This window comes from Struthio camelus, chromosome 9 (genome assembly GCF_040807025.1).
Source record: "Struthio camelus isolate bStrCam1 chromosome 9, bStrCam1.hap1, whole genome shotgun sequence".
Lineage (NCBI taxonomy): Eukaryota > Metazoa > Chordata > Aves > Struthioniformes > Struthionidae > Struthio > Struthio camelus.
The window spans coordinates 30,492,389-30,517,949 of record NC_090950.1 but is presented as its reverse complement, the minus strand read 5'-3'; the positions used below and the strand labels follow the sequence as shown (position 1 = coordinate 30,517,949).

The following is a 25,561-nucleotide window of genomic DNA, read 5'->3' as shown; positions in this document are numbered from 1 at the left end:
TCTGGAGAAGCAGTGCGAAGTGCCCCGGAGCCCAGCGCACTTCAGGCTGGGTGGTTTTGCTCGTTTGCTTGGTCATTTGTATTTCCTGGGTTGGTTGGTATGTTCATTTTTATTCTGAGGCTTACACAGGGCAGAGGGGCTCTCTCGTAGCATAGAGGAGAGGTTGGTTTATGCAGGGCTGACGAGATGCACAGCGTAACCTCAAAACGTGCCCGCCGGATGTGGCATTAAGCGAAGACAAATGCCCGTTAAATACGTGAGTGGGAGCTCTTTACCAGCCTTGCCAAGTGGAGATGCTCTGGTAACACTGTTGATCTAAAAGTGCTGGATATGAAACTCGAAGCTAACAGAAACTCATTTAAATAGGTGTCTGGCTGAAAAAATGTCAGCTCTGTTTCATTTTGGGAAGCGAAAATAGACCTCTAGAGTAGCTGCAAACGCTGCCAGCAGCAGTGTTCGCAGGTCTATGCTCCTCCGTTGCAGCGGTACCTGAACGTTTGAAAGTCTATCATGTATTTTAGTTTTTGTAGCCCATCTGTGAGGCATGGGAATGTTTTTTATCTCTGTTTTCCAGCTGACTACCTGGACTTCTTGTGTGGGTTCATGGAGTAGAGATCTTGGAGTCACCCCCCCAGTCATCTGACAACCTCGTTTCCTAAGCTTTTGCCTTTGCTGCTAGACCATCCTTCCCATTTCTTCCTCCCACGACTGTAGAGTGCCATCAGAAATTCCTATTTTCCATCTGAGAGGAGGAGAATAAGTTAATTGCGAGGGGCTCCAGGGTTACGCTGCCTTTGAAGATCACTAGGGGAACGCCCTAATGAGCAAGGGAGCTGCACGATGCACAAGAATTTCATCCACTCAAGGCTCATTTAGCCCATCGTTCTTTTCAAACAGCAAGCCCAATACTCCTTCAGCTTTTACTAGTCATACAATAAATTCAAAACAGGCGTTGAAGATGCTGGGCACCTCTCCTGGTGCCTCTGTTCCTCTGCCGCACCCTGCGCGCTCTGCGCCTTTCCCTGGGACAGCTGGCTGCACGTCAGGGGGCCTTTCAGGAGGAAACGTGCCGGAAAAATAATTATTATTATTGTGCAGCTATCGTGGTTGTGAATGTTTAATTTATAGACTCCAGACTGTGGCCGAACTCCATGCAAGGCGGGGGGAGAAGAAAAAAAGGAGTAATTACATGCTAAAATGGCTGAAATCTTTCTCTGAAACCTTTTGTGTAATATGACTTCAGCAGTGTATTTTCCTTCTTAAGTCATATTTGTTATTAGCTTAAAAAGCAGCTGAGCTATATGTTAAGTGGATCAACAGAAATTATGACTGGATGGATGTAAACACATTTGCTTCAGGTTTTCACCTTGTCCCCTTTTGGGATTTAAATATTGCATCTAGAGATTTTATTCCATGCGAAGAAACTGTATCTTTCCTCCTTGCAGGCAGCTATTTGAAGGACACTGGCTTCAGCGTGTGCCTGTTGGATATTTCTGATAAATATTTTAACGGGCGCTTGGCTTGTCCAAGCAAACAGGTGCAATTATTGGCAGCATGTTAAGGCTGAACCTCTCTGTGTGTGCCTGAAGTAGTATTGCCTTTCTCTTAAGTTTTGTCTTTTTCCTTCCTGAGTAGAGAGAAGACGGCTCGGGTATGTTGGAGGTCGGGGCATAGCGGAGGATACGGACTTGAAACTTAGATGCTCCTGAATATTGGGCCAAATTCACCGTTAGTGACCGAAGGGGATGTTACGGCACTGGGGGCTGCAGGAGGTGATATCATTTTTATACTGCAGGCGAGTAAGAAAAGGGAAGGTGCTCTGGCACCCATCTCTATCCAGATTTCCTTGCCCCTCTCCTCCCTCCAACCATCCCTCTCCAAAGGTGCTCTGCTCTTGCCAGACATGGTGTTACTTTGCAGCAGAAGAGCCTTGAGCTAGCTCTTCTTTTAATATATGCTTTAAAGGTAACCTTGAAACGCACCTAGTGAATGTAGCCTCGCAGTTTTCAATGGGAAGTATCGGATCCCGTGTGTGTCCTACGTGATTCGTTTCCAGCGTAAGCACTGATTATCTTTCAGAAAAACGACAGGCTGAATAGCCTCCTCCACTTTCTTTTTTTTGGTAGGCAGTATCTCACCATTTGCTCTGCCTGCTTAAATAGACAAGCAGATTTTAATAGTGTTTCAAGGAAAAAAGAAGTCTGGCTGAGACTTTTAAAAAATGTTTTGGTTTTTGTCAGCTCCTGTGTTTAAACATGCCATTTAATAATAGGCCTGATCCTGCACGGAGTTTCTTGAGGAGAAATATGAATTGCTGATGGGGCTCTGAATGGGAGTTTAACCTGTCCTTCCAAACAAGTCTAGGTTTTTGATAGCCTCTGAGCTTAATGAGGCTAGTTCACTGGCATAAGATGTCTTTCTTGAATGCTTCTAGGATTGGGGTTTTCACTATTTAGTTTAATTATTGTGCAAGGTTGCATTTATATTGATTAGCGCTGAAGAGCGGGTGGGGTGAAATATGAGTGCGTATTTTCTCCTGTGTGATAGACAGTGGAATGAGTTTTTGAAGAACTAAATTATTTTGTACTTTCACTTTAGACACCTAATTTTCTATCAACAATGTCAAACTTCTCATCAGCTTGGTGTGTATCCTGCTGCTTGAATGTGGCTCTCAGCGTACAGAGCCTATTCCTCCCTATTTCTGGGCTACAATGCGGTAATGAGGAGACATGGAACGAATCTGTTGGGAAACTGAAAATATAAAAGTGAATCTCATCTAGGTGCAATATAATTATCTGACTCGAAACTTAGCTGGAAAATGCTAAAGGAAAACTACCTTAGTATGTATGATTACATTCTGAGTTTTATTTCTCATTATGGTATCTGGTTATGTGCTGACAGGATGTAAATTATGAGCAATTGCTATATAGTTTGTAAATATCTGCCTTTGCTCTTTTAGGCACACTTTCTCAATATTTTTAAGATCACAGCTTCAGCATCAAGGGAGATTTCTTTAGCATTGTATAAAAGTGACTTTTCACAACATAAAAGCTAAAAGAATATGTGGACTTTGATTGGGCTTGAGCTGCCCCTTTCCACCTCCAAAATTGTGTGGTCAGTAACTCAGTTTTCTATCAAAACAGCTTAAGTAGAGAATAAAGGTGATATTCTCCCTCTGAACTTTGCTTTTGCATGAGTTGCGATGTGAAATCAGTAGCAATCTGTTTCTCACACAGTGAAAACGCTGCAGAACAAAGCTCTATTTGATGCAAAATCCAGGAGGATGATATTGTAGATCATTTTAATAATTTTAATTTCATAATGCTAATGAGGGCTCTGCCTTTTCCTTGGTTTTCTTTGGTGGAAGAGTTGTGAATTAAAGAAGAAAATAAAGATATTGGGATTACAAGGGCAGTCATGGCTCATAATGGCCACCCGGCAGAGGCTTTTATTTCAGCAGTGAGCAGAAAACAGAGAACAGTGGTGTTGAGCTCATTGCTTTGGTGGGCAGGACCAAGTTAGCCCATTAAAGGCATATGAAGAAGTGAAAACCACAGCTGGAGCACATCAGCCAGGCAGAGCTACTGCTGCAGCCATGGCCTGAGACACCCGCTAAGGCAGAGCGCCAGGGAAAGCACGGGACAGCTCTTGCTCTGAAGCTTGAGCTTGGATCCTCAGAGATATTTGGGCTCCTTCTTCCATCTGAAATGAGCTGGAATTGGGCACTCGTTATGAATTTGTTTTTCATATGCTTGGCTTACAAAGTCCTGGGAGAAACTCTGCCATAAAAAGTGTTTTTCCACCTGAGTATAAGAAAGCTTTATGCAAGTCCATGCGCTCGTAGAACAACAAAGGCTTCTAGGGGAAGAAATAGGGCTGTTTAAATCAGAAATCACATCTGTTGATGTGACTGCTTTGTCAGTAGTGGATTTTTTTTTCCCCGCTCAGCTCAGAGTGAGTGCAGATGGAGAGAAGTGTGGTTATTTCTGACGATGGCTGTGTGAATGCCTCGCACGTGACGCAAGGAGTAGCAAGGAGAGGCTGAATGATGGGGGTACGTATGGATCGAAGGGCAGCCTTATGGCAGAAACCGTTCTGCCTGGCTTTTAGGAGTCACTTGCAATATGTGATTGTATTTTATCTCGTATCACTTTGAAAGCAGTCTGGAAGTATCCTTTTTTTAATTTTTTTTTCTTTCTTTCTTGCTTTTACTTGAGTTGTGTTTTTGGGAGTGCTTGGGTACTTTTTTTTCCTTCACTTATTTTTCTGGAAGCAGCTCAAAAGGCATTTGCAGAAGTTAATGCGACATTTTGTAATTTATTTTGTCTTTTTCTTTTGGGAGTGATCCAAAGCCATTTGAAAGCAATCGAATAGTCTCATTGACTCTGAGGAGCTGTGGGTTAGGTCCTCTATGAAGACTGTTGTTAGTCTTTTGATAGTTAGGTGATATCTCCATATGTGAAAATTATAAAATACAAGTATAAACATTACAGCTCAGAGTGTTTCAGTATTGTTTTGCAGTTATGTTTCCCAATATGCTGCAATTATACTGCCTCATTGGCCTTAGATATAGTGGAGTAGACTAGTATTCTGGTACAAGAAACGATTTAAAATAGCAAGAGGCTATCAGACTGGGAATTATTGAAACCAGAAGAGGAAAATAAGAAAGGAAGCTTAAATTCAGATTTCTGGATTGCAAATGCCTTCTTTAGCCTGGGGTACTCATCATGTTGGCTTCATCCGAACACTGCAGGCTTTCAGGCTGTAGAAAGGCAATGGGAGCAGTCCCTTTTGTTGAGTAAAATGAAGAGGGAGGAAGGTTTGGTGGCCTGTCTTCATTTTCATTGGCTGTTTTGAAATAAAACCCTCCTTTTCAGCCATTGGGGTCATAAGGCAGCTGGATCAGCAAGCACAAGTACAGTTGCTCTTGCCTTGGGGTTGGAGGTGGGCAGGCTGACCTCTTGCCAAGTCCCTTATGGCTCTGCTGTGGGCTCAATAATAACGTCTTATTATTTATTTAACTAACGAGGTAGTTGGTGTGTAGTGATACTATATCAGCACTTGGGCTTCTTTAGTATTACTGCCATTTTATTCTGGGATGGGGGCAAATATGGCTTGAGACACCTGATTGTGTCCTGTTGAATCAAGATGGAGGTGCAGATCTGCAGAAAAAGTGCAGGGTGGAAGGAAACGCAGCGTGGTTCATGACCGGGTCCAATCCTGCCGCTCTGAAGCATTATCCTCCTCTGCAGTGGCATGCTGTCTCTTAGGACTACCAGTAGCCAGTATGTTAAGAACAGATCCCCAAAATGATGGGTAACGATGAGGTGGGAGATAGATCTAGCTTTCCACAGAGGATTTCTTCCTGTTTGCTTACTCCTTCCTGATAACGTGTGCTAAGAAATAAGTGCTGTGTGCTAAGTGTTTTGCACCAGAGCTGTGCACTGTGAGTTTGACCTCCCTCTGTAAACCTTAGGTTTCTCAGAAATATGAAGGAAAAATAATGGCTCTCCTGCTATAATTTTTTTTTCCCCCAGAGTAATGTGCAGCTGCTGACTAATGCACGGCTAGGATGCAGATTGCTTTGGTGGGATGTATTAATGCTTTGTGGCATCTCAAGGGTATGGTTAATAGCTTTATCAGATAATTACAGTGCTGGAAACAATATGCAGTGTGTGCTCTGTCGCAGGGATTTGAGACGCACCCTATCTCGCAGGGCTCTTAGTATTAACATCTCCTCTTCTGTCATCCATTTCAAACAGCAACGGATGAGCTGGAGCAGCTGGTTTCCCGTTGCCTCTGCCACTGCAGCCCAAACCCCAGACCTGCTGGTTTTTCGCCTTCAGCTGCAGGAAAACTTTGTACTAAAGCCTCTGGTAGCTGGCTCTTCTCCAAAGCTTACACCTAGGGGAGGCTGGACAGGCCTCTTCCAAGGATGTTTCACAGGATAAGAGACTCTCTTCCACTTCTCTGCGATCCAGCGAGGAATCGTGGCTGCCACAGCCATACCCTCCGCTATGGTGCGGGCTGCACGTTTGTTAATGGATTAGGGTGAATGTGTACGAGGTGAAGGTCCTTTTTTGGTGTAACTGCAGTAAGGATTTTGGAAGTTGGGCCCAAGCGTGCAAAAATGTGAGGTTCAGCACCTGCCTCATGGAGAGAGGATGGAGGAGTATGTTGTCCCTGGCTCAGGGAGAAATGCCTGAGTTGGAGTTTCTAAGTATGATAGCAGGTAACCTGAAAAATGAGCAGGGTAATAAGCACTAGGGGAGAAAGAAAAAGTCTAAGGAAGGGACCTGGTCTTTTTATAACCTTCTCAGGCCGCTAGCATGACTCACTGTAAGGTTAACAATCTTTATGACAGTGCTCTAATGAAAGGCAACCTTGAATTAAATATCCTGCTGAAATGTAACTTCTGGTACAGAAGTCTCTGGGGGCCAAAGAGTTCCTCTTACAGGAAGGAGCAAGAAGTGGATGGAAAAATGTCACTGACCGCTGTGGTCATAATGTCTTCGGACACAGACCGGCTGCAGGACTGACCCTTCCATGCCACCGTGCCTCCGTCTTGTGCCCCAAAAGTGAGCTTGTAAGGCAGATTCTTGTGTGGTGTTTTGTGTCCTATTCCTTGTTTGGGCCAGATCCAAAGCCTCTCGGAGCAGGAAACTATACTGAGGGTATGTTTGTGGGCTTCTAAATATAAGCAAATGTACTTCGAGAGCTGGAAGGTGGATTAAAACTTGAATGAGTGAGATCTAAAATCCTCCTCCTCCACCAAATGAAACAGCGTCAAGCTGCAACCTCTCTCAGCGTCCAGACATGCTGCAAGTCTTGCAGCCCCATGTGCTGCACCATTAAAATCTGTAGGCAGGAATTGTCATTTAACGGTTTTTCCTCTCCTTTCACGCAGGATGACAGATCCCGCGTGGCAGCCGGCTGTTGCAAATGACGGAGCCGACAAACCCAAAGAGGGGCGTCCTGCCTCGCTAAAGCTCCATGCTCTCCTCAGTGCCACCTTCAGCATCCCGAAGCCACCAAAGTATAACATCTCCAAAGAAATAATTCAATTTTTAGGACACTTATTTAGAGATAATCAGACCCCATGGGTACGGCTGTCTCTTTTGCCTTGTGATTCTTTAGTGGTTTGCTTAGCCCACGATAGCTATCCCCTCGTCAGGCTGAAGCCTGTAATTAGCCCCCTGGAATTTCAAGCGCGGGGGAAAATGGGGAGGGTGGGAGGGAGATCAGCATCCTAATGCTGTAAGAGTTAGATATATTTTAGGAATGTTCCCCAATTAATTCAAAAATATGTAGACCTACTCAGTTAACAAATATGGAACTTGTATGTTTGTTTAAAGAAAGATTAGCATTTTTACCCAAAGAATTGAGTTTAAGACTTTTGTCTAGCAGGATTATTATATATGTAATGATAATATGGGGGGAAGTGTGGGAGAGAAAAGCTTATTGGGCGCAGTTCAGGCTAGTTAGGCAACTCACAACGTACCAATGAGACTTGCAAACCTCTGCAAAGAGTGTGTGACAGGAAGGAAATGCAATTCCTTCCTTATAATAGGAAAAAACTCAGTATTTAAGGGCTGTTTCAACTCTAGAAGATTAAATTCCTCATTGAATTTGATTCCAGGTCCTTTGTTTTAAGAAGTGCTCAATTTGGCCTAGAGAGAATATTTTAAAAAAAAAAAAAAACCCAGTAAATTACTTGAACAAAACATTTATATTTTGAACGTACTCTTTTCATCTGGTGAGGGTTATCTATTTTTGAAAGTTAATGAGACTTTACCCATCAGCTTCTCTTGAGTTACTCTTTAAATCTACAAAATAATCATAGCCACTGCATTTCAGATGTAAAAATAAATAAATAAAACAATATAGACATGCATGGCTAGATCATGACTGTCCGTGAACCTTTTGCCTGGAGAGCCCTGGAAATATAACTTGCTATAGGGCTTCCTAAGGACCTGCTGTGGCCGCTCCCTCCCCTCCCAGCGGTAAACTGGCATAGGGTACAGTGTGTATATATAAACCTGGGTATATGTATTGGGATAACCCAATATCTGCTGACCCTATCTCATTTCACATCATCTGATCAGTTATGGGCAATGTTCATAACATGGTTACAATTCAGAATTTTTTTTTTTTGGCTATTGAATTCTGTAGTAATGAGGGGGAAGGGGGAAGAATAAGATAGGAAGAGCAAAACCGTGTATTATAGAGAACAGATGTAAATTAAAAATAGATTAAATTTTTTTTATGCTTTGCAAGATTTTTCAGCAGAGAGCAGGAGCAGCTGGTAATGGGGCAGAGCCACCCGAAGCGAGCAATACATACGGTGATGTTCATGCACTTGAGCCCTGCAGAAATCGGCCAAGTAGCATAGCAGCTCTGTGGATATTGTAGTAACGTCCGTGTTCAGGCAAACTGTGGAGTGCAGGTTAACTGGTCTCTTTACAGGATTGGGCCAAAGTGAAATGATCTATCCTTATGTCCTTCGCTAGGTGTGAGAAGAGCTGCGCTAAAAGGAAATTGTGTGGCTTCACTGTGTGGGAGCCACAAGTATAAGGTCTCTGTATGTTGGCGCTCGGGCACTTTCCTCTAGGCAAAAATGAGCCCCGCCAGGTCCGGTTCGTCTGTCTGAGCGTTTAGCAGCAGACTGACTCATTAGGCCACGTTCTTTCACAGCGCACGATAATTAAGGCCTTCATGTTGCAGACCCTAATTTTGTACTGCACATATTCCAAAATGGGAGTGAAAGTTAATGTTGGGAATGACCAATTAGTCCCTGGCAAAAACACATTTGGTGCTAATTCTTAGGTAACGCTCCCGCCCCCCCCCCCCCCCCCAAAAAAAAAAAAAAAGCCCTCACTAGATGTATAATTTATTTTAGTTAAATCATGGTGTATTATTCATATAACAGTAAAGCTTAGGAAAAAATATTTCTGCTATTTTTGCCCCTTCTACCAAAACACTTAGCTAATTCAAGTGAGGCGTTTCAGTACAACGCGAAGGCATTAGGTTGCAATCACTTGCTGTGTAACCATTACAATGTAAAATGCATGTTCTTAACCCTTTTGGACGTGGGGAAGTTTGGAAAATAGGAATTCCTGGCTGATATCATTTTCCCAGGCTGGATCCTGTGTGTTGATCTGGCTGGCTGCATTAGCATTGTTTTTATCTATATCTACCTATTTATTGATGAAGGCAGGGGAGGGAAGATGGTGGCCAGGCCTTCCTTTGAGCCAATCTCAGCAGCTGTGCTCTGGTTTTCTTGTCATGCTTGTGGTTAGCTTTTCAGAGTGCATTTCTCCATATGCAGGTTGCATCAGCAAATTGCAGAATTAATGAGTTTCTGGTGTTCCCCCTTACAGGTGAAGGGTCATTAATTTTGGCCTTTTTCTCCGCCCTCCCCTTAAAGGAACTGTCTTTGAAACTGTTACAGTTTTGTATTGCGCTACATGGCATTCATGCAAGATTTGTCAGCTGAAGGAAAATACGTGTTTGAAGGACAAAGCAATCTAGTTGCGTTATCTGTTTGTGAAACGTTTGAGTAATAAACAGGAAGATCTGCTTCCTCGTCCTCTGAAAGAGGCCTGAAGGATTAGCTAAGCAGTTCTCAAAGTCTTCAGGTTTCTCTTCTCCTACGTGCTCATCTGCAAAGACCGTGGCTCATGATATCTTCCGTGGGTGAAAGAGTTGAACGTGGGAGTTTTTCTAAGGAATGTGTTCGTCTGGATTTGTGCTCCCTCTCAAAGAGGGACAGCATATTTGTTTTAGGCTTTGGGTGGTTGTGTGTTGTTGTTGTTGCTTATGTGCTTGCTTTGTGCTAGTCTGATATGTTTTCCTTTGGGTAAAACATCTTTGGAAACTCACTGATTTTCTTTCTGAACTTTTTATAGAGCTGCTTAGCCAGAATATGTTCTTCCCTTTGCTCTGAGGAAACTGGTATGGTCTTTATTCTTTAATAAGTGTACCTATATCACAGGCTTGAATGTCAGCCTGGTGTATCTTTGCTTTCCTGCTGGTGCTGCCAGCTTCCCAGCTGATTCCTGCCACGGTCTTGCAGGGATTTTCACTGAAATTGGGAGGTACCCCTGGCCCGCGGGCTGCAGGTGCTGTTGTAGCCCAGGGGCTTCATCCCTTCTGATCACTTGTGGGGAATAAACATAGTTTGGTGTGGAGCATTCAGGACAGCTGGACATCCTGATCTGAGAAGATGATTTATGAAGTTAAGTGTCATAAAATCAAGGACATAAGTCAAGTTTAGAATAGCAGTGGCTAGTGTGACCTTTTATTAAAAACTGTTGGGAAAACTGATGGGGGGAAACGGTGAGCTTTTAGGTTTCATTTTTAAAAGCCTTGAGTTATTTTCCTTACCAAAGGACAACTTTTAAGTCACAGACCATCACACATTGAATATATTTGCTGCTTATGTAAAAGAATAACTTTATCCTAGCCAAATAAAGGAGATTGAAACAAGCAGACTGCATTCCTAAATTCAATTTTTTCCTCAGAGATGCCATGCCGCTTGGCGGTAGATTGACACTGTGTCAATTCTGCTTCTTGAAAATTACAGCCAGAGGAGTTGTCCTCTAAATGTGTCCCCCAAAACTGTGCTGGTTGATGCGGTACCTAATGAAATTAGTGAATTAAATTTCTGAGAAAGTGTTATCCAAACGCACAGAGCCCTTTCAGGCTGTATCATTTGTTTGAACATCAAATTAAGCAATCTACCTTCCGGAGAGCGCTTGCAAGGAGCGGTGCTGCGTCTCCTGCTCCCTCTGGAGGAAACTGCGTCGGCTTCGTCTGCTTGCTCAGCTCTCCACAACTGAACCCCTTGCGAAGGGTATATCAACAATAAATTGACAAATCGGGGAGGACAGTGTTTAGTGAGGTGAAATTAGACCAGTGTCATAGGTCTTGAAATACATTGCAGCACTCAGTGAACATGTGACGGCTGATACCTTCAGCCACCAGCTACTCGATGGTGCTAACGGTGACCCGAGCTGTGTTGGGAAGGATATTTGATGATGGTTTGGGCAAATACAGTCGATACCCAATATATCCTCCTGAAGTCAAGTGTAGTGCTCGTTTTACTATCGGTTCTTATTGGTCTGGACATGGCAAAAAAACGATGCCGTATGTGTGGGTATCAGATAAAGATTAGAGGCCACAATTTTTATGAACTCCAGCATCAAGCTGGCTGAAGGAAAGACTGCAAAAAGTTCAATCTGCAAACCACCTGCCAGGGAAAGTCCAGTGTTACAGGTTAATACGTAAAGTCTGATTAGGAAAAGTAATAAAATGCTGGTGCTATCATACCCCCATGTTTTTCCTGCTTGGGGGCAGAGGCGGTCGGTTGGGATCCTGCATCCCCAGCCGCGTGGGACCGTGCCAGCTGCAGGAAAGGGGCTTGGTGGTACCCTGCTAGCCTGGCCCTGACTCATCAGTACTGGCAGTTGTGAGGAAGGGTGAAAATCCCATGGCATGCTTTTCTCTTACAGAATCACAGAATCGTTTAGGTTGGAAGGGTCCTCTGGAGATCATCTAGTCCAACCTCCCTGCTCAAGCAGGGTCCTCTAGAGCATATTTCCCAGGGTCACATCCAGATGGGTTTTGAATATCTCCAGCAAAGGGGACTCCACCACCTCTCTGGGCAACCTGTGCCAGTGCTCTGTCACCCTCACAGTGAAGAAGGTTTTTCTCAGGTTTAGGTGGAACTTCTGGTGTTTCAGTTTCTGCCCGTTGCCTCTTGTCCTGTCGCTGGGCACCACGGAGGAGAGACTGGCCTCATCCTCTTGACACTCCCCCTTCAGATACTTGTACACGTTGATGAGATCGCCTCTCAGTCTTCTCTTCTCCAGGCTGAACAGGCCCAGCTCTTGCAGCCTTTCTTCATAGGAGAGGTGCTCCAGTCCTCTAATCATCTTTGTAGCCCTCTTCCTTGTGATTAAAACATGGGCATTTCTGCTTGCTTGCTGCTTGATTAAATTTTCCAAATCTAGGTAGATTTGAAGCAGTGCACGTTTATGCCTGGGCTGATGTGCACATCGAAGCATGTGGTATCAAAGTATTGAAGATGTACGTGAGGAAACGCTGGCACTGAATGGGTAATGATCTACTGCTGTAGGAATGAGCAGGCCTAATTTTTGGCATTGATGTTTGTTTGTGAATTATCCTTCTAAGGATAATTCGAGCAAAGTCAAAGTATCTTGGAACAGGCACTTTTGTACGGAGCAACATACTTCTGCAGCCTGGAGAGTCTTTTCCTTCCCTCTCATTCCTTTCTTTGTGAAAAACTTAAATAGGTTCAGCGTGTTTAAGGCTGGAAAACATGGAAAGAATATAATGCAAATCCGTTTTGCACACGACAGACCTGTCCTGTCTGCACAGCTTGTTAGGGATGCAGTTTCTTTTATTTATACCAAAACATCTGGCAGTTGGCCAGTATGGAGATAGTTTTGTGCTGTTAAGAACATATCTAAAGGGCTTTTTTTAACAAGCTTTTTATTTTTGGGGGGGAAGTGCTGCCAATTAGCTTCAACATCAGCAACTGAACAACAACCTGATGAATGCTGTGTCTGAAGCACATCATTACTTGCAGATCTGGTTGTACTTTAAAGGAATGCAAAAAGGCAATAATTAAAATTAGCAGCAAAAAGTAAAACTGACTTGATGTGGTGCTATCAATGAAATCAAATCCTTTTAAGTTAATAATGACTTTTGATGGTATTTTCATCAACTCTTACATACATGGAGAGCAGATTTGTTTTTCAGTGATTGACTGTGACCTTCACTGGTACACGGAAATGAGATATTAGCAGTCTACGATGTGCTGATAAGCTAAAATAAAATTCATCTTATTTACTGAGAGCAAGATTTTCCATTCTCACAGTTAAAGAGAGAGAGGCTGCATTTTCAGCTGATGTAAAATACTGAAGTCGATGACCCTGGGCTGGAGAAGGCTTTTTTCCTCTGCCAGGTGTGCGTAGGGGTGGTCAGCTGGGACTTCTGGCCAAGAATCCGAAGAATAAGTTAAACATCTCAAAAGCACTGGGATGTTTATTTTTCAAGCCATTCAGTGTACCGGCTTTGTTTCCCTTTTATAAAATGTGTGGAGGAGCATTCTTAACTTTAACTTCTCTCACCAGAGCTGAAGTCATGTTTGTTCTTGCTGAAAGCGACACGTGTGCAAGGAACGAGCTTTTAAACTGTTTGAGATGCAGACAGTGAAGATGATACAAGCATGAGAAGAAACAGGTAGAATTTAATTAAGAAGTAAAACATAACTTTATCTCCCATATTGGAAAGGCAGCACGGATTAGCAGGCAGTGTTGGAGAAGGATGCAGCGAAACAAGACCTTGCTCCCAGTGGTGGCTGCGTAGCCCTGGAGAAGTCGCTTTACCTTGGCGATCCGCTTTCTTTTCTTGGTGTTTGTCTTGTCTGTTCAGATCACAAAGGTTTCAATTTGGAGACATTTTCATTGTGAGATCTTACAATATGTAGTCATCTTGTTAGGTGTGCTTAATTGCTTAAACGATTTTATTTCACCCATTAAAATGAAAGATCTCATTTCGCAGTCATGTATACAAATATGCTTTCATGAATGTGTTTTTAGCTTACCTTTAAATAGATGCTAACAAAAAACCAAATATATATCCTTAAAGTTTTTAAACATTTTACTAGAAAATTTTTAACTTCTGCAGTAAAGCATAGACTGAGAAATCCATATAACTTAAAGTAGATTGTTATGGTTTTTTCTTTTCTGAAAATGTTTCAGACTTGAAAAGTTTTATTATCAAAGTAGGGAGTCCAGATCATTGGAAATACATGAGTTTTCTCAGGTCTACTGGTAGATTTGTGTATTTTACCTATATAAACCTGTTGGAATACATGTGGTCCATGTGGATAACAAAAAAATTTACCCCAAAGGTACGTTGGTGCATTATTCCACATTACCTGATATTTCTTATCATGAAAAGTTAGTTTTCTTCCAGTGAAATGCCTTTTCTTCTTTTGCTAAGCAATTTAAAATTAAAGGTGGACAGGACATACTAATGAAATAAAGCAATAAAAATGTTCTGACAGGCGCAAAATATAGTACTTGTTCAATAAGATTATATTTTTGGAAAATTTCACTTGGTAAATCTAATTTGTGTCAGTTCAGTATTGGCTTGCACATCTAGTTCTAATTTATTGAGAGCACCAGAAAGACTGTAACCATTTGTTGAGCACAAAGTGTTCAGTCTATAAGAACTAACTTCATGAAATGTAGTTTTCTGAGCAAAAACAGACAATGAAAGCAAGCAAAGCAGCAAAACCCCTGCCATTTCCCCCTATGAACAAAGGAACAAGCGAAGTGCATTTGAAAGCGCTGGGGCAGCTTCGGCAGCGACCCTGCTGCTACTGCTCGTGAGAAGAGGTCTGTGCAGGAGCTCGGGAGAGGTCGTCAGACCTGGTCTTGCTTTCTTGCACAGAATATCGAAGATCCGATTTTACACTGGAAAAAAAACCACCAAATCACCTGTGCTAGTGTTACTGTGTGCTTTGTGGTGGCTGTTTTGTTTTTTACCATGTGGGAATATTGGGAATATTTAAAGATTAAGCACTCTCTGAAAGCTCTACAGCTGCTTGAAACTTGCCGCTGCGAGGGCCTCCATTTTATTTTATTTTATTTTTATAAAGCTCTTGAAGAACTTTGTCCTGACGGCAAGATACCAGGTCTGACTTGCAGCACATGGAGGATGCCTAATACTTATTGCCTTATTGCCTAGATCCTGTCTTCTGCTCTGTCTAAAATAGCGCATTACTCTTAATATAAATTTTTAACTCTTTATGCTGTTGCTTGACCTGAAATGCTGCAAAGTGAAGGTTCGTATAGACTTGCATGGCTGGCGCATCCCAGTGTACTTCTAAGGCTGTTTTGCTCTCCTGACCTCAGATGAGGATATAGCAGGAGAGGAAAACTAACGCTTCTGCTTTTGCATGAAAAACCAAACTCGGAAGCTTTTGCTCTTGTAACGCCAGGCTCGGCATAGCTAACCGATCACTTGTGTTTCTGCTGATTGCCACTTCAAACAAAGTGCTGATAGTAGACAGCACCTAAAACTTCTAGGTTTCTCCCCAAAGACAAAAGGTAGCAGGTTGCACTGAATACGCCTTTGTGGCATCGTTTGCCAAACGTTGACTTTTGGTGATCATCTAGTCCATGGCTAGACTGCAGTCAGTAGAGGGGACTGCAATGCTTGAGCTGGTTTGATTTAGGAAAACGATTTCGGGGAAACAGTGGCAGTGGAAACACAGCGGATCAGAACCAAATATAGGGAGGAAGTGGGTGTTTGGAAGGGCTGGTAGCGCTCCATGCTCTCCAGGCCAGAGCGCTTCATCTCTCCGTCCTGAGTAGCTTGATTTTTATTTATTTATTTATTTATTTATTTATTTATTTATTTTTTCCTGTTTAAATCGAGGCCATAGCTTTTTCTGTAACATCTCTTGGTTATGTCATAGCTGTAGTTAGCAGATTTTCAGCACCTGAGCTCTCTAAGTCATTGTTTTCAATCGCAAAATTTGGTTGGGAGGTTAATAAAACTTGAGTGATTTCTGCAAGCCCACAGGTGGTAACAGGTAATTCAGTCAGTAACAGTGTGGAGAGCAGAGTTACTCTTTTCCGGCTAGTAACACTGGCAGGATTTGTACTGATTATACAGTAATTCTATATGAGTATATAGATACAGCTACTTCCTGAATTTCTAAAGCTCCTAAGCTTAGATATGCTCCCACCAAAATACAAATATAAGATTGTAATTTTGTTAGGAAAAAAATAGCTACCCACTTGACTTTATAATTAGTTCATTCTGGCTTTGTCTCACAATTTCCCTACCATTATGCCAAATCTTTGAACAACGATCAAATTTATTAGTTATCCTGAGCCATAAAAATTCTCAAAAAAAAAAAAAAAAGGGAAAAACCCGCACAGGATATTTATAGCCAATTATTATTATTGATTCTTTCTTTCTTCAGTTCACTTGCAAGTTTTATGTGAGTTTCAAGTCTATCTATTTTACACCGCAGCAAGCTTTGCAGATAAATACTGATGGTTAAGGATAGTTCCTGAGCTCTGCTTAAGCCCAGGTTGAGAGTAGCTGCATTATTTGGGCTGCCTGTGTCACACTGATCTATGTTAGAGCAGAAGGTTGTTCCTCACAGGCTGTTCATTTGTACGCTTTATGCATACAGGTACAAAGCAGTTCAAACTTTAAAAGCTATAAGAATAAAAATTGACTGTATTTATCGAGTTCATCTTTATTATTATTATTATTTTTTTAAACTGAGCTTGTGCTCAGTAGAACAACCTAGTGCAGCAGCTGCGAAGTCATAAAATAGAGAGACAAAAATCACAAGAGGCCACTTCAGGTAAGTTTTGCTTATTAAATTTCTGCATGATAAGGAAGGCGGCTTCGCGTCTTCTGCCAGATAGTTCCCGCTGAATGTTTGACATTACTGCAGAGTCTTGAAACTCTGAGCTTTTATATATACATGTTTAACCCCTCTTGGGAAGCAGAAACTATCATCTGTTGCCTTTCAGAAATCACACTTGCAGCTACACCACTGTGATCGTTGGGTTAATTAGCAGGTAGTCCTTGCTCGCAGGGTTTTGATCCTAAACTGTGTAGCTACATACACAATATCAATATTTCTGACAGATATCATTCATCTAAGTCTCCTTACCAGTATGGCCTGAATATCTGTATTAGAGCATGGTCTGCTTTATTATGGGGATTAAAAGAGGTGTGACTTTTCTGCAGGGGGAAAAAGACAATTTTGGATGAGTGAGGTACAATAAGGATGAATCTCTTTCTGTCTTTGCCATAACTAACTATATCACTGCTAGTAATTAAAATAGATTCCCCCCACCCAACTTGTGCTTTTTTTGTGATAAAACAATACATAAAACGCCAATCAAAATGTAGCTCTCTACATTTCTGAATCCCTGAACATGCAGCTATTAATTTTTAACCTTAGCTATGTTATGGATTAAAAAAAATCACCTAAATTGTTGGTATTCTATACAGCGTGGTACTCAGAAAGAAGACTAAATGGAAGTGCTGACTATAATTTTTTAGCTGAAACAACATCGCTTTGGCCCTAGCAAACTGTGCAGTAGTCTGCAATATATTTCTATGCTGATGTTCGCCCAAGAGTCACCAGAAGATACGAGTTCAATGCATGAGCCCTCGTTGCTGGGCAGAAGATGACTGAAAGGGGTTTGCCCAGGCTGAGCGAGCTCTCTTTCTCCAGGTGAAATATGGGGTTGAGCCCTCGCAGGTCGATTTGGGTTGGGATGCAATCACCATGCTTGGATGCGCTAGGGACTAGTAAACGTTTCACCTGAACAAAAATACTTCAGGCCTTTGGAAAATCAGATTTCCCAGATGCCACATTTTAATGTTGCCCATGCTTCACGTGGGGTAACGTGAAGACGTTGCTTTAACTGGCAGGTTATCTTAGTGTAAATATTGGCCAAAATTCACATTTTCAGGCGTTGGAATAAATGCTTTGAGCTGAACGTGAGCAGTAGGGATGGAAAATGCTAATTTAGCTAGGAGCCAACACGTCAAATACAGCCTCACGTTGCCGGCTGGTTAAAGGATTTGCCTTTTTTATACTTCGTTGTTGTTGTTGTGCTGGGAGAGCACAGGTCTCTACCGTGGGAGTGACTGTGGCAGGGCCGGCGGTTTGAGGCTGAACAGCTGTGGGGTTTTTGCCGCTTTTCGAATGAAAATTGCTGGGCCCGTGTACGCATTGGTACGCGGGGTGTACAGCAGCCTTTGCAGCAAGCTGAACCACCCGGCACTCGAGGAAGCAAAGCGCTATTACTTCTGGCTGTCAGGCGTTATGAAAGGGGCAACGATGAACTTCCAGATAGAGGCAGTGGAAGTGACAAGGCTATCGGCGCTCGTTGCCGGCAGACGCGAAGGAGGGAACCCGCACTAACAGAGCTGGCTTTCGGCTCCCTTTCTGCATGAGAAAGGCAACGAGGAGCACGTGGTTGCTCCCTCAACCCCTCTTTGCGATGTTTGTGAAGGTGTGTAACGGATGTATCCGATCTTTGATTGATGGAGTATTTTAATTGCTAAGTGCCTTGTGCACAGGGGTGACTTAATCTGCACGAACCACACAGTTCAGCTAAAACTCCTGTTCGGAGCATTTGAAAAGCTCGCTTCAAAGGCTGTCTCGCCCAGCGCCGCATGAAAGGTAGCTTCGCTAACGGGTGCTCTGGAGCCAAGAAATGATGAGGCATCTGGCTGTCAGGTGTCACCTAATCATTAAGGATAAGAAGTGGAAAGAGAAATGTGTGCAGCAGTCTGGGATTACTTTATTACACCTTGTCACAACGTGTTATTTCTGTTGTTCGGGGTTTACCCAGCTGCTAACAAAGCACGCTTTTCTAAAACTGCAGAAACGCCATACCCCTTCCGTAGCTATGTAAACGGGGCTGCTGCTTAGTCGTGCAATGCTGATAAAAACTAAAGGGTGTCATTTAGCCCCATACTTCTGTCCTCTTCTGCGTTCCTCAGTCGATCCTCGTTTTCGATGCGATAAGGCAATGTGGGGCTGACCCGCTCTGAAGCGAGACACGAGACCCCCAAATTGGCAACTGGTGCAGCTCCGCCAGCCTGGTAGCTTTGGAGCAATGCTGTCAAATGCCTTCCGACGTTTCTAAATTGATGGGCTATGTTTCGAGTTTTGCATATCGCTCTGCAAAACTTGAACTTCTTGAGCAGAAAGTTTCTGTGATTGGTGTCTGGAGGTGCAGGAGATGTAACTGGGAAAAATGAGCGGGAAAATCTTGCTCCAGTAGCGCTTGAGGGCTATGACTAGAAAATGGAGACTTGTGTGTCTTGTTATTCATCTCCTTCCAACCGAGCAGGTGGCAATGTGCTCCATCCTTCTAACTCTATGTGCCATAGCAGCACAAGTATCAATTATTTCATGCTCAGACAGCTGTATGGTGGATCCAGCCTTCCAGCCCAGTTAGTAACCCTTCGTGGATGTTGTGCGGTGTGTTTGTGGTGATGTTGGTGGTGTATGTTTGTTGTTTTTTTGCTTAAGAAATCATTGAGAAGTGTCAGTCGCTGAACCGACAGGACTTGCACAGCCCTTCAGAGATCCAAGCAGGGCCCAAGCGCAGCCATGAGTCACGCTAGGAGAAACAGGGCTGGATTATGTAAAGTACCAAATACTCGCATCAATTCGTGTCCCGTGTCTCTAACCAGGCACCTAAAATTAGCAGGTACTTCTGTCCTTAATCTCTCTCTGCTTCAGCCCCTCACCTGCTAAGTATCCGCTCGTCACACAGGCGCGTTTTAAAAACCAGTATGTATTTGCAAAGTACTTGGGCCGCTATTGCGTTGTACTCCCGTGAATATTTATTTCATTACTATAACGGTGTGAAGAACGTGCAATAAATGGCACCTTGGACCTAGGTGTGGGGGGGCTGGGGGGAAGTAAGTAATATAAGATCCGGAGGGGGTTTCTCTCATGTGAGTGCTACTGCTTCTGCACCCTGAACGAAAGGAGCCTTTGTGCAGTATTCGCTCATGCAATTAATGCTTCTTTATAATGCATGCCGCCTAAAAGTTTTCAAAAGTAATTATAATTCTGCCTTTTCTTTCTATTAGTCTTTTCAGTTGGTTTAGGATAGTGATTTAAAATATAATATGCAAATGAAACACACACAACCATGCATGAAATTGGTCTTTCAAATATTTCCATATTTTTTCTGAGAGGGGAGAATGCTTATGCTTCTGCATATATGTGGGCAGACGAGTAAAGCTTGTAACCAGACAACCTGTGGAAGCTGCATTTTGACGTGCCAGCTGCCTAAGTGTGCCTATTTCAAGTATGTGAAAGAATACATTTGAATGCCACTCTGGTAGCGTACTTTAATATTAAAAGTCTAAAATTATAACAGCATTAATTTGAGTTTCCATGGGCTTATACAGGTGTTTAATTTGGACTTAACAAAACAGAACTATCAAATTAGTAATCACTTATTTGATGAAATAACTTTAAATATCATACTATTTAAAATATCACATCCAGGAGGCATCTATCATATGTTCCACTAATATTGCACAAAATGCATGGCCTACTAAAATCTTTATGCTACTTGTTTCTAGGTTAGTCATTTATTCACTTATGTAAGTTGACTTCTTAACTACTTAAGGGTCTGATTCAATTCCCAGTGAAAAGAACGGGAGTCTTTCCGGTGAATTTAGCAGGACGTGGACTGAGTCTGAGGTTGGGGGGAGGTAATTCTTGGCGAGAGCGGGGCATGCTCAGCATCCAGAGCTAGCAAGTAGCAATGAAGAAATGGAGTGCAAATAACCTTCTGCCTCAAAGCATTGCATTAGCAACCCTGGCCAACTCGAAACAATGTCGCCACTGCACCCCCAGCCCTACTGGTCTTCAGAAATAAGATGCAAAGCTGAGCAGTGGCTGAAACAAGGTAGGAGGCAATGACTACCCAGGTATCTAACAGGGCAGAATAGCGCAAACAGTCACGCAGACCCTCACAGCTTGCAATGCAGTGGCACTGCCCAGCAAAGACCAGGGGGCTCTCATTGGCATGGTCATTACTATCGTTTCTGTTTTTTTTTTTTTTTGGTGTGCATTTTCTTATGTTTTGATGTTTTATTAACCTTCATTATACATGTCACAATAGTGTTTCTCTTGCATGTAGATGTCATCTTTAGCCTTTTGAAAGGGCCTAAAAACGTGCTGTTTTTTAACTTAGCATCTGGACTATCTTGGCGAATCACTGTTATCCCACTCTCCCGTCCACCCTGCTACGTTAAAGATTGCCCTTTACGTTTACCCTCTCCCTGATGGTAAGCAGTGCCTGGAGGAGAGCCTATGTAGCAAAGGGGGCAGGACTGGCTTTAAGAGATTCGGACAAAGGGTGTCCTCCCATCTCCTCTTTTCCTATTCCTTCAAGATTTAGTAAGCCCTCGCCCACTGGGATACCTCAAAGCAGCCCTCTGACTCGGCAAACTTTGCCGAGGAGCCTTTTTAATACCTCCAAGTTGGAGATGCCTGTTCCCTCCAGGCTCTGAGTCAAAGCAGAAGTGAATTGCACATAGAGGGCAAGGCACCACAGAAAGCTCCCCAATATTAATTTTGTCACTAACTAGACAAGGGAACTGGTGCCAGGTATGTTTATTTTTTTCCCTCCACTCTAATTAAGTTTTTCTTTTATCTTTGCAACGTCAAGTTAAATGATACAGATACGTTATCTGTTGCAGGGATATTTTATGACTACAATCTTCAAGGGAAAAAATGAGCCTGCTTATAAAGACTGTTTTCAGCAGGAATATCTTGCTGAGATAAAATAAGCACTTTTATATTTCATGCGCTTACCAACCAGCTTGAAGTTCTAGGTTGTAACTGCATGTCCAAAGCTTATTAAAACAATCAAATTAACTCTGAGAGAAGTTCCTTCATGTTTTTTACTTCTTTTTGTTTTTTGCTACTGCTTTGTCTAGGATGTCCTTTTGATACACCCCTCTCAGTATAAAACCTTAACAATGAAATATTTGCAGTGTGGGTAAGAAAAGTTGCGTTCAAAAGGAAGTAGGGGATGCAAAAAACCTTATTAATTAGTCATTTGTCATCTCTTTATTTCCCCTTTCTTGTTACACCTCTCTTCCTCACTTATAGTGACTACTCTTGTATTGACGGATCATATGCAGATATTTGAAGCTGGACAGCAGAACTGTTATGCCTATTAAAAGGAGAAAATCAAGTTCTGCAACGCTTATTCTCATGTAAATCTTCAGTACAAAGCTTGCTTAAATGAGAAGTCCTGCAGAATTTCTTTTGCAATAATTTAAGGCATCCGTGGGATTTTACTGTACAGTGACACATACAGAAATCTCTTTCCTGAACTTTTGGTAAAATTTCTCATAGTGTATACTAGGACTATAATCTTCCTTAAATCCTGTACTTGACCACATCAGCAATTTCTTAGTCCTCTCATATGTACCTGGAAGGAGTATCTTTTCCCATGCGTAGCCATGTAATGTTCATGTAGAAGTACAGAAAATGTTTGTATGGAAGGGAAAATGCTGAAAATATCTTCTTTTAATTTGGTAATGGTACCTTGGAGGTTTGGTGTAAAGTAGAAAATGCAGTCCCGATTCAGAAGTTTGTTAAACAGGAGAGTCCTAGAGCACCAAAAATGCTTATGGGTTTCCTGGTTTCATTTGGGAGCCTATATCACTTGTTTGTGAAGCTCCACAGGGCTGAATCACTGATTCACCTTCAAATCTCTTCTCCAAAAGGTGAAGATGCCTTGGGAGGGGAGGTGGAAATAACATCCAAGTATTTTGTTCCCCCACATACTACCTGAATTGCAATGTTCAATCACAAGATGGCAGTTATGCTTCACAGTTAACTTTTTTTTTTTTTTAACTCTCACTGGATTTTGGTCCAGCTAGAAAAAATGCCAGTGTGCGTCTCCTGACTAAATTCACTCTTTCCTCTGTTCATAAGTATTCTTTAGATTTCTGAAAGTGAAACTCTTAATGTAGCTATAGGTTTTTCACTTTAATTCAATCAGCTAGTGAATATATGCAGTAGGCCTATTAACAGAAATAAGATTTTGAAGCTTGTTCACGTACTTTTCATGACAGCTACCGTCAACATCACAAATTTTCGTCAAAATAGAATTATTTATGAGAAAAAGCTACTAATATTGTCCATACTGGTATTTTAAATTACGATCACAGCTGTAACATGTGTTATCTATTTATCTTACCTGAGTTTTGTTAACCCATACACCCTCTTTATTCCAAACTGATACTTCTGTAGGCAATAATAATATGCCATGAGCTGTTGGAGTCAAGCTGGTATATTCAAATAATGGAAACCTTTTACATGCAGTGAGTTGTTAACAGAATCTGAGTACAGGTATAGAACAACTTCCTGAATTACGTTTCACAACCGTCTTGATTTTCTGCAGGAAGCACAGGCATGCCTAACTAAGAGCTACTTCATGGGCTGTTCTAGGGTCTGTTTTTCCCCTCTTTTCAAATCCTTCAGCACTAATGGCTTTTTCTTATCTTTTGGTTTATTCACCTCATTCCTCACATAGTAGTGAGTTTGCTATGGCTTTTTGGAACAGAGAGGTTTCCTCTTGGAGTCTTCTTCAGTGATTGCTTTTTGAGCCAAAATCCACAAATGTTTCTTGGAGGCACCAGAGGAGATGGCATATAGCTGGGTCCTGTGCACCTGAATTAGAAGCAAAGCTAACTGGAGAAGTGTTTTTTTTTTTTTAACCCTTATTTTTGTCCTCCCTGAAGGTTGGCTTTTGGCTAGAAAAACAAACACATATCAGTATGAGAAGGACTGCTGCAGCTCTTTGTTGCCCTCACTTTCTTTGTAGGAGACCCAGCCGACCCTGGACAACGCGGTAGGTGCCCAGGTATGAGCTATGTGGCCTAGGGTAGAGAACAGGCCACACAGGTCCCTCTTCAAGTGCAAAGCTGCTGGGGATATTAGTATGAGATACTTTGCCTTTTACTGGAATACTTAGCTTTTCTGTATTTTTGATGAGAAATCTCTCTCCGTCTTTGCTTCTCTCCTGCCACCATGTTCCCATGGAAGCAAGAGCTTTGGTTTCCTTCTCCTTCCAAGGAACGTAGCTTACTCACAGTAATAAACTTTCTGCATAGAAGTTGCTGAAAAGGGAACCGAAGATGACCTTTTCCGCTCAGCAGAGCTGACTAAAAGCGTGATGTCCAGGACAGTGTCTTTATTCATCTGCTGACTGTAAGGGCTCCAGCAGGGCTGCACTTAGCGAGAGCCCTCCAACAGCAAATGGCGACGGGAAGTTCCGCCTCTAAGGCATTCCCATTTCTTCTTGGTTTCATTTCCTTGTCTCCGAATAGGTAGACAGTGTAAACACAGTAAATGCAAATATATCATTACTAAATTTCATCATCTTACTATTCCAACCTTTCATGAGCAAAATGTCCAAGCCACCCCTTTTGGCCTCTGGTGACAACTGCCAGTTGGTTCTGCTGTGCAGCCTCAGCTGCTTTTGCTCACACACATCTGCAGTCTTTTAGACTCAGGACTCATAAGAAAGTCATTTTTGCAGGAAACTACACATTTCTTGTGCAGTGCAGAACAGAATGATTAGTATTCTAAAGCACAGTCATTTTGTTGGGTTTAAACTGTGTGTGCTTTCTTCTGGAGAGGCAGTGAAAATGAGGAGGCGTACAGATGTACAAGGTTAGGCCAAAATTTATACACTGTGTTTTTAGTGTTGATTATCTTAACACGGCTAATTGGGTATCTTGATTGTGGTAAAGACCAATAAGCTTAGATCCCTGAAGAAAAACACAGTGTAGCTATTACTGTAGGTCTGCACATGAAGTATCTCTGGTAGTTTCTCTTTTCTTGTCCAAGGCAGAAGGAATAAGGTCAGTGAAGGTCTTGAGCATCCGAAAGCTGGTGCTTGGTTTCTAAAACACAACCCTGAGTCAGGCATCTATGTGGCGATGCAAGGTGTCTCCAAAGGGGTCAGGTCGCTGGTCAACACGCCATTTGAAATCAGTTAGCTCTGCATGCCGCTGCCTGTCTGGCAGGAGTAGGCTGTGGACAAGTGCGGAAGTCCTGCTTTCAGTGGGGAGTGAGGCATAACCTCTGTTTCTTTGGCATGTGCAGCCTTCATCCCTCTCTGGAGGTTTATATGTTTTGGGGATAACTGGGCAAAGGTGACAGAGCTGGAGGAAGAGCATGTTTTATGTCATACTTTAATGGCTAAGATGTGGGCCCAGGATGGCTCAGATGCCAGGAGATTGAGGACCCGGGTCTAATTTCTCCCTTTGCCTGGGTATTTTGTATGACTTGAAGATGTTCTCTTCTAGCCAACATTGTAAAGGAGAATGAAACCTTTGCTTGTTGCTCCTGTTGGGCACTGTCTGAAAATGCCTAAGAGGCAAGCGCTGTTGACAATTTTTACACGTATACTCCTCTTTTTGGTCAGGAGTAGGCATAAGCCTGGCCGTGAGCCATTCAGCCCAGTTACACTGGAGCGTGTCCTGGTAAGGATGGCGGGGGAGCTTGCAGGTGATTAGAGAGCTGGAAACCCGTGGCCTGGCAGGAGCACGTGGCAACGCGGCAGGGACTTTCAGAATGGCTGCTTGGGTTTATGCATGTAAGATCCTATTCCAGATCCTCAAAATCCCCTTTTGGATCTGACTCAAAAGATAATTTGGTCACTATAACCTTCTCTCCACGGTCCCTCTGTAGAGGCTGTAAATAAGCATGCTACTTATTTTTTTTTATCACAACACTAATAAATTAAAATTATATCTTATTTCTCTTACTTGATATTCAGGCTGTTCCTTCATGTCCCGACAATGTTGAACTCCCATCCCTGTGGATGGAACTATGGACAAGCTCTCATATCAATTACTGGGAGGAGATATGGGCCCCAGATAATTCATAACAGAAATAATTAACTCTGCTTAAGCACAG

At 42.5% G+C, this 25,561-nt stretch overlaps 1 long non-coding RNA gene across 6 annotated transcripts in view; it reads left to right on the top strand.

Moving 5' to 3' along the window:
* Positions 1-25,561, top strand: part of LOC104140030 (uncharacterized) — a 163,332-nt gene that overhangs the window by 73,930 nt on the left and 63,841 nt on the right. The gene's annotated exons all lie outside the window — the stretch shown is intronic.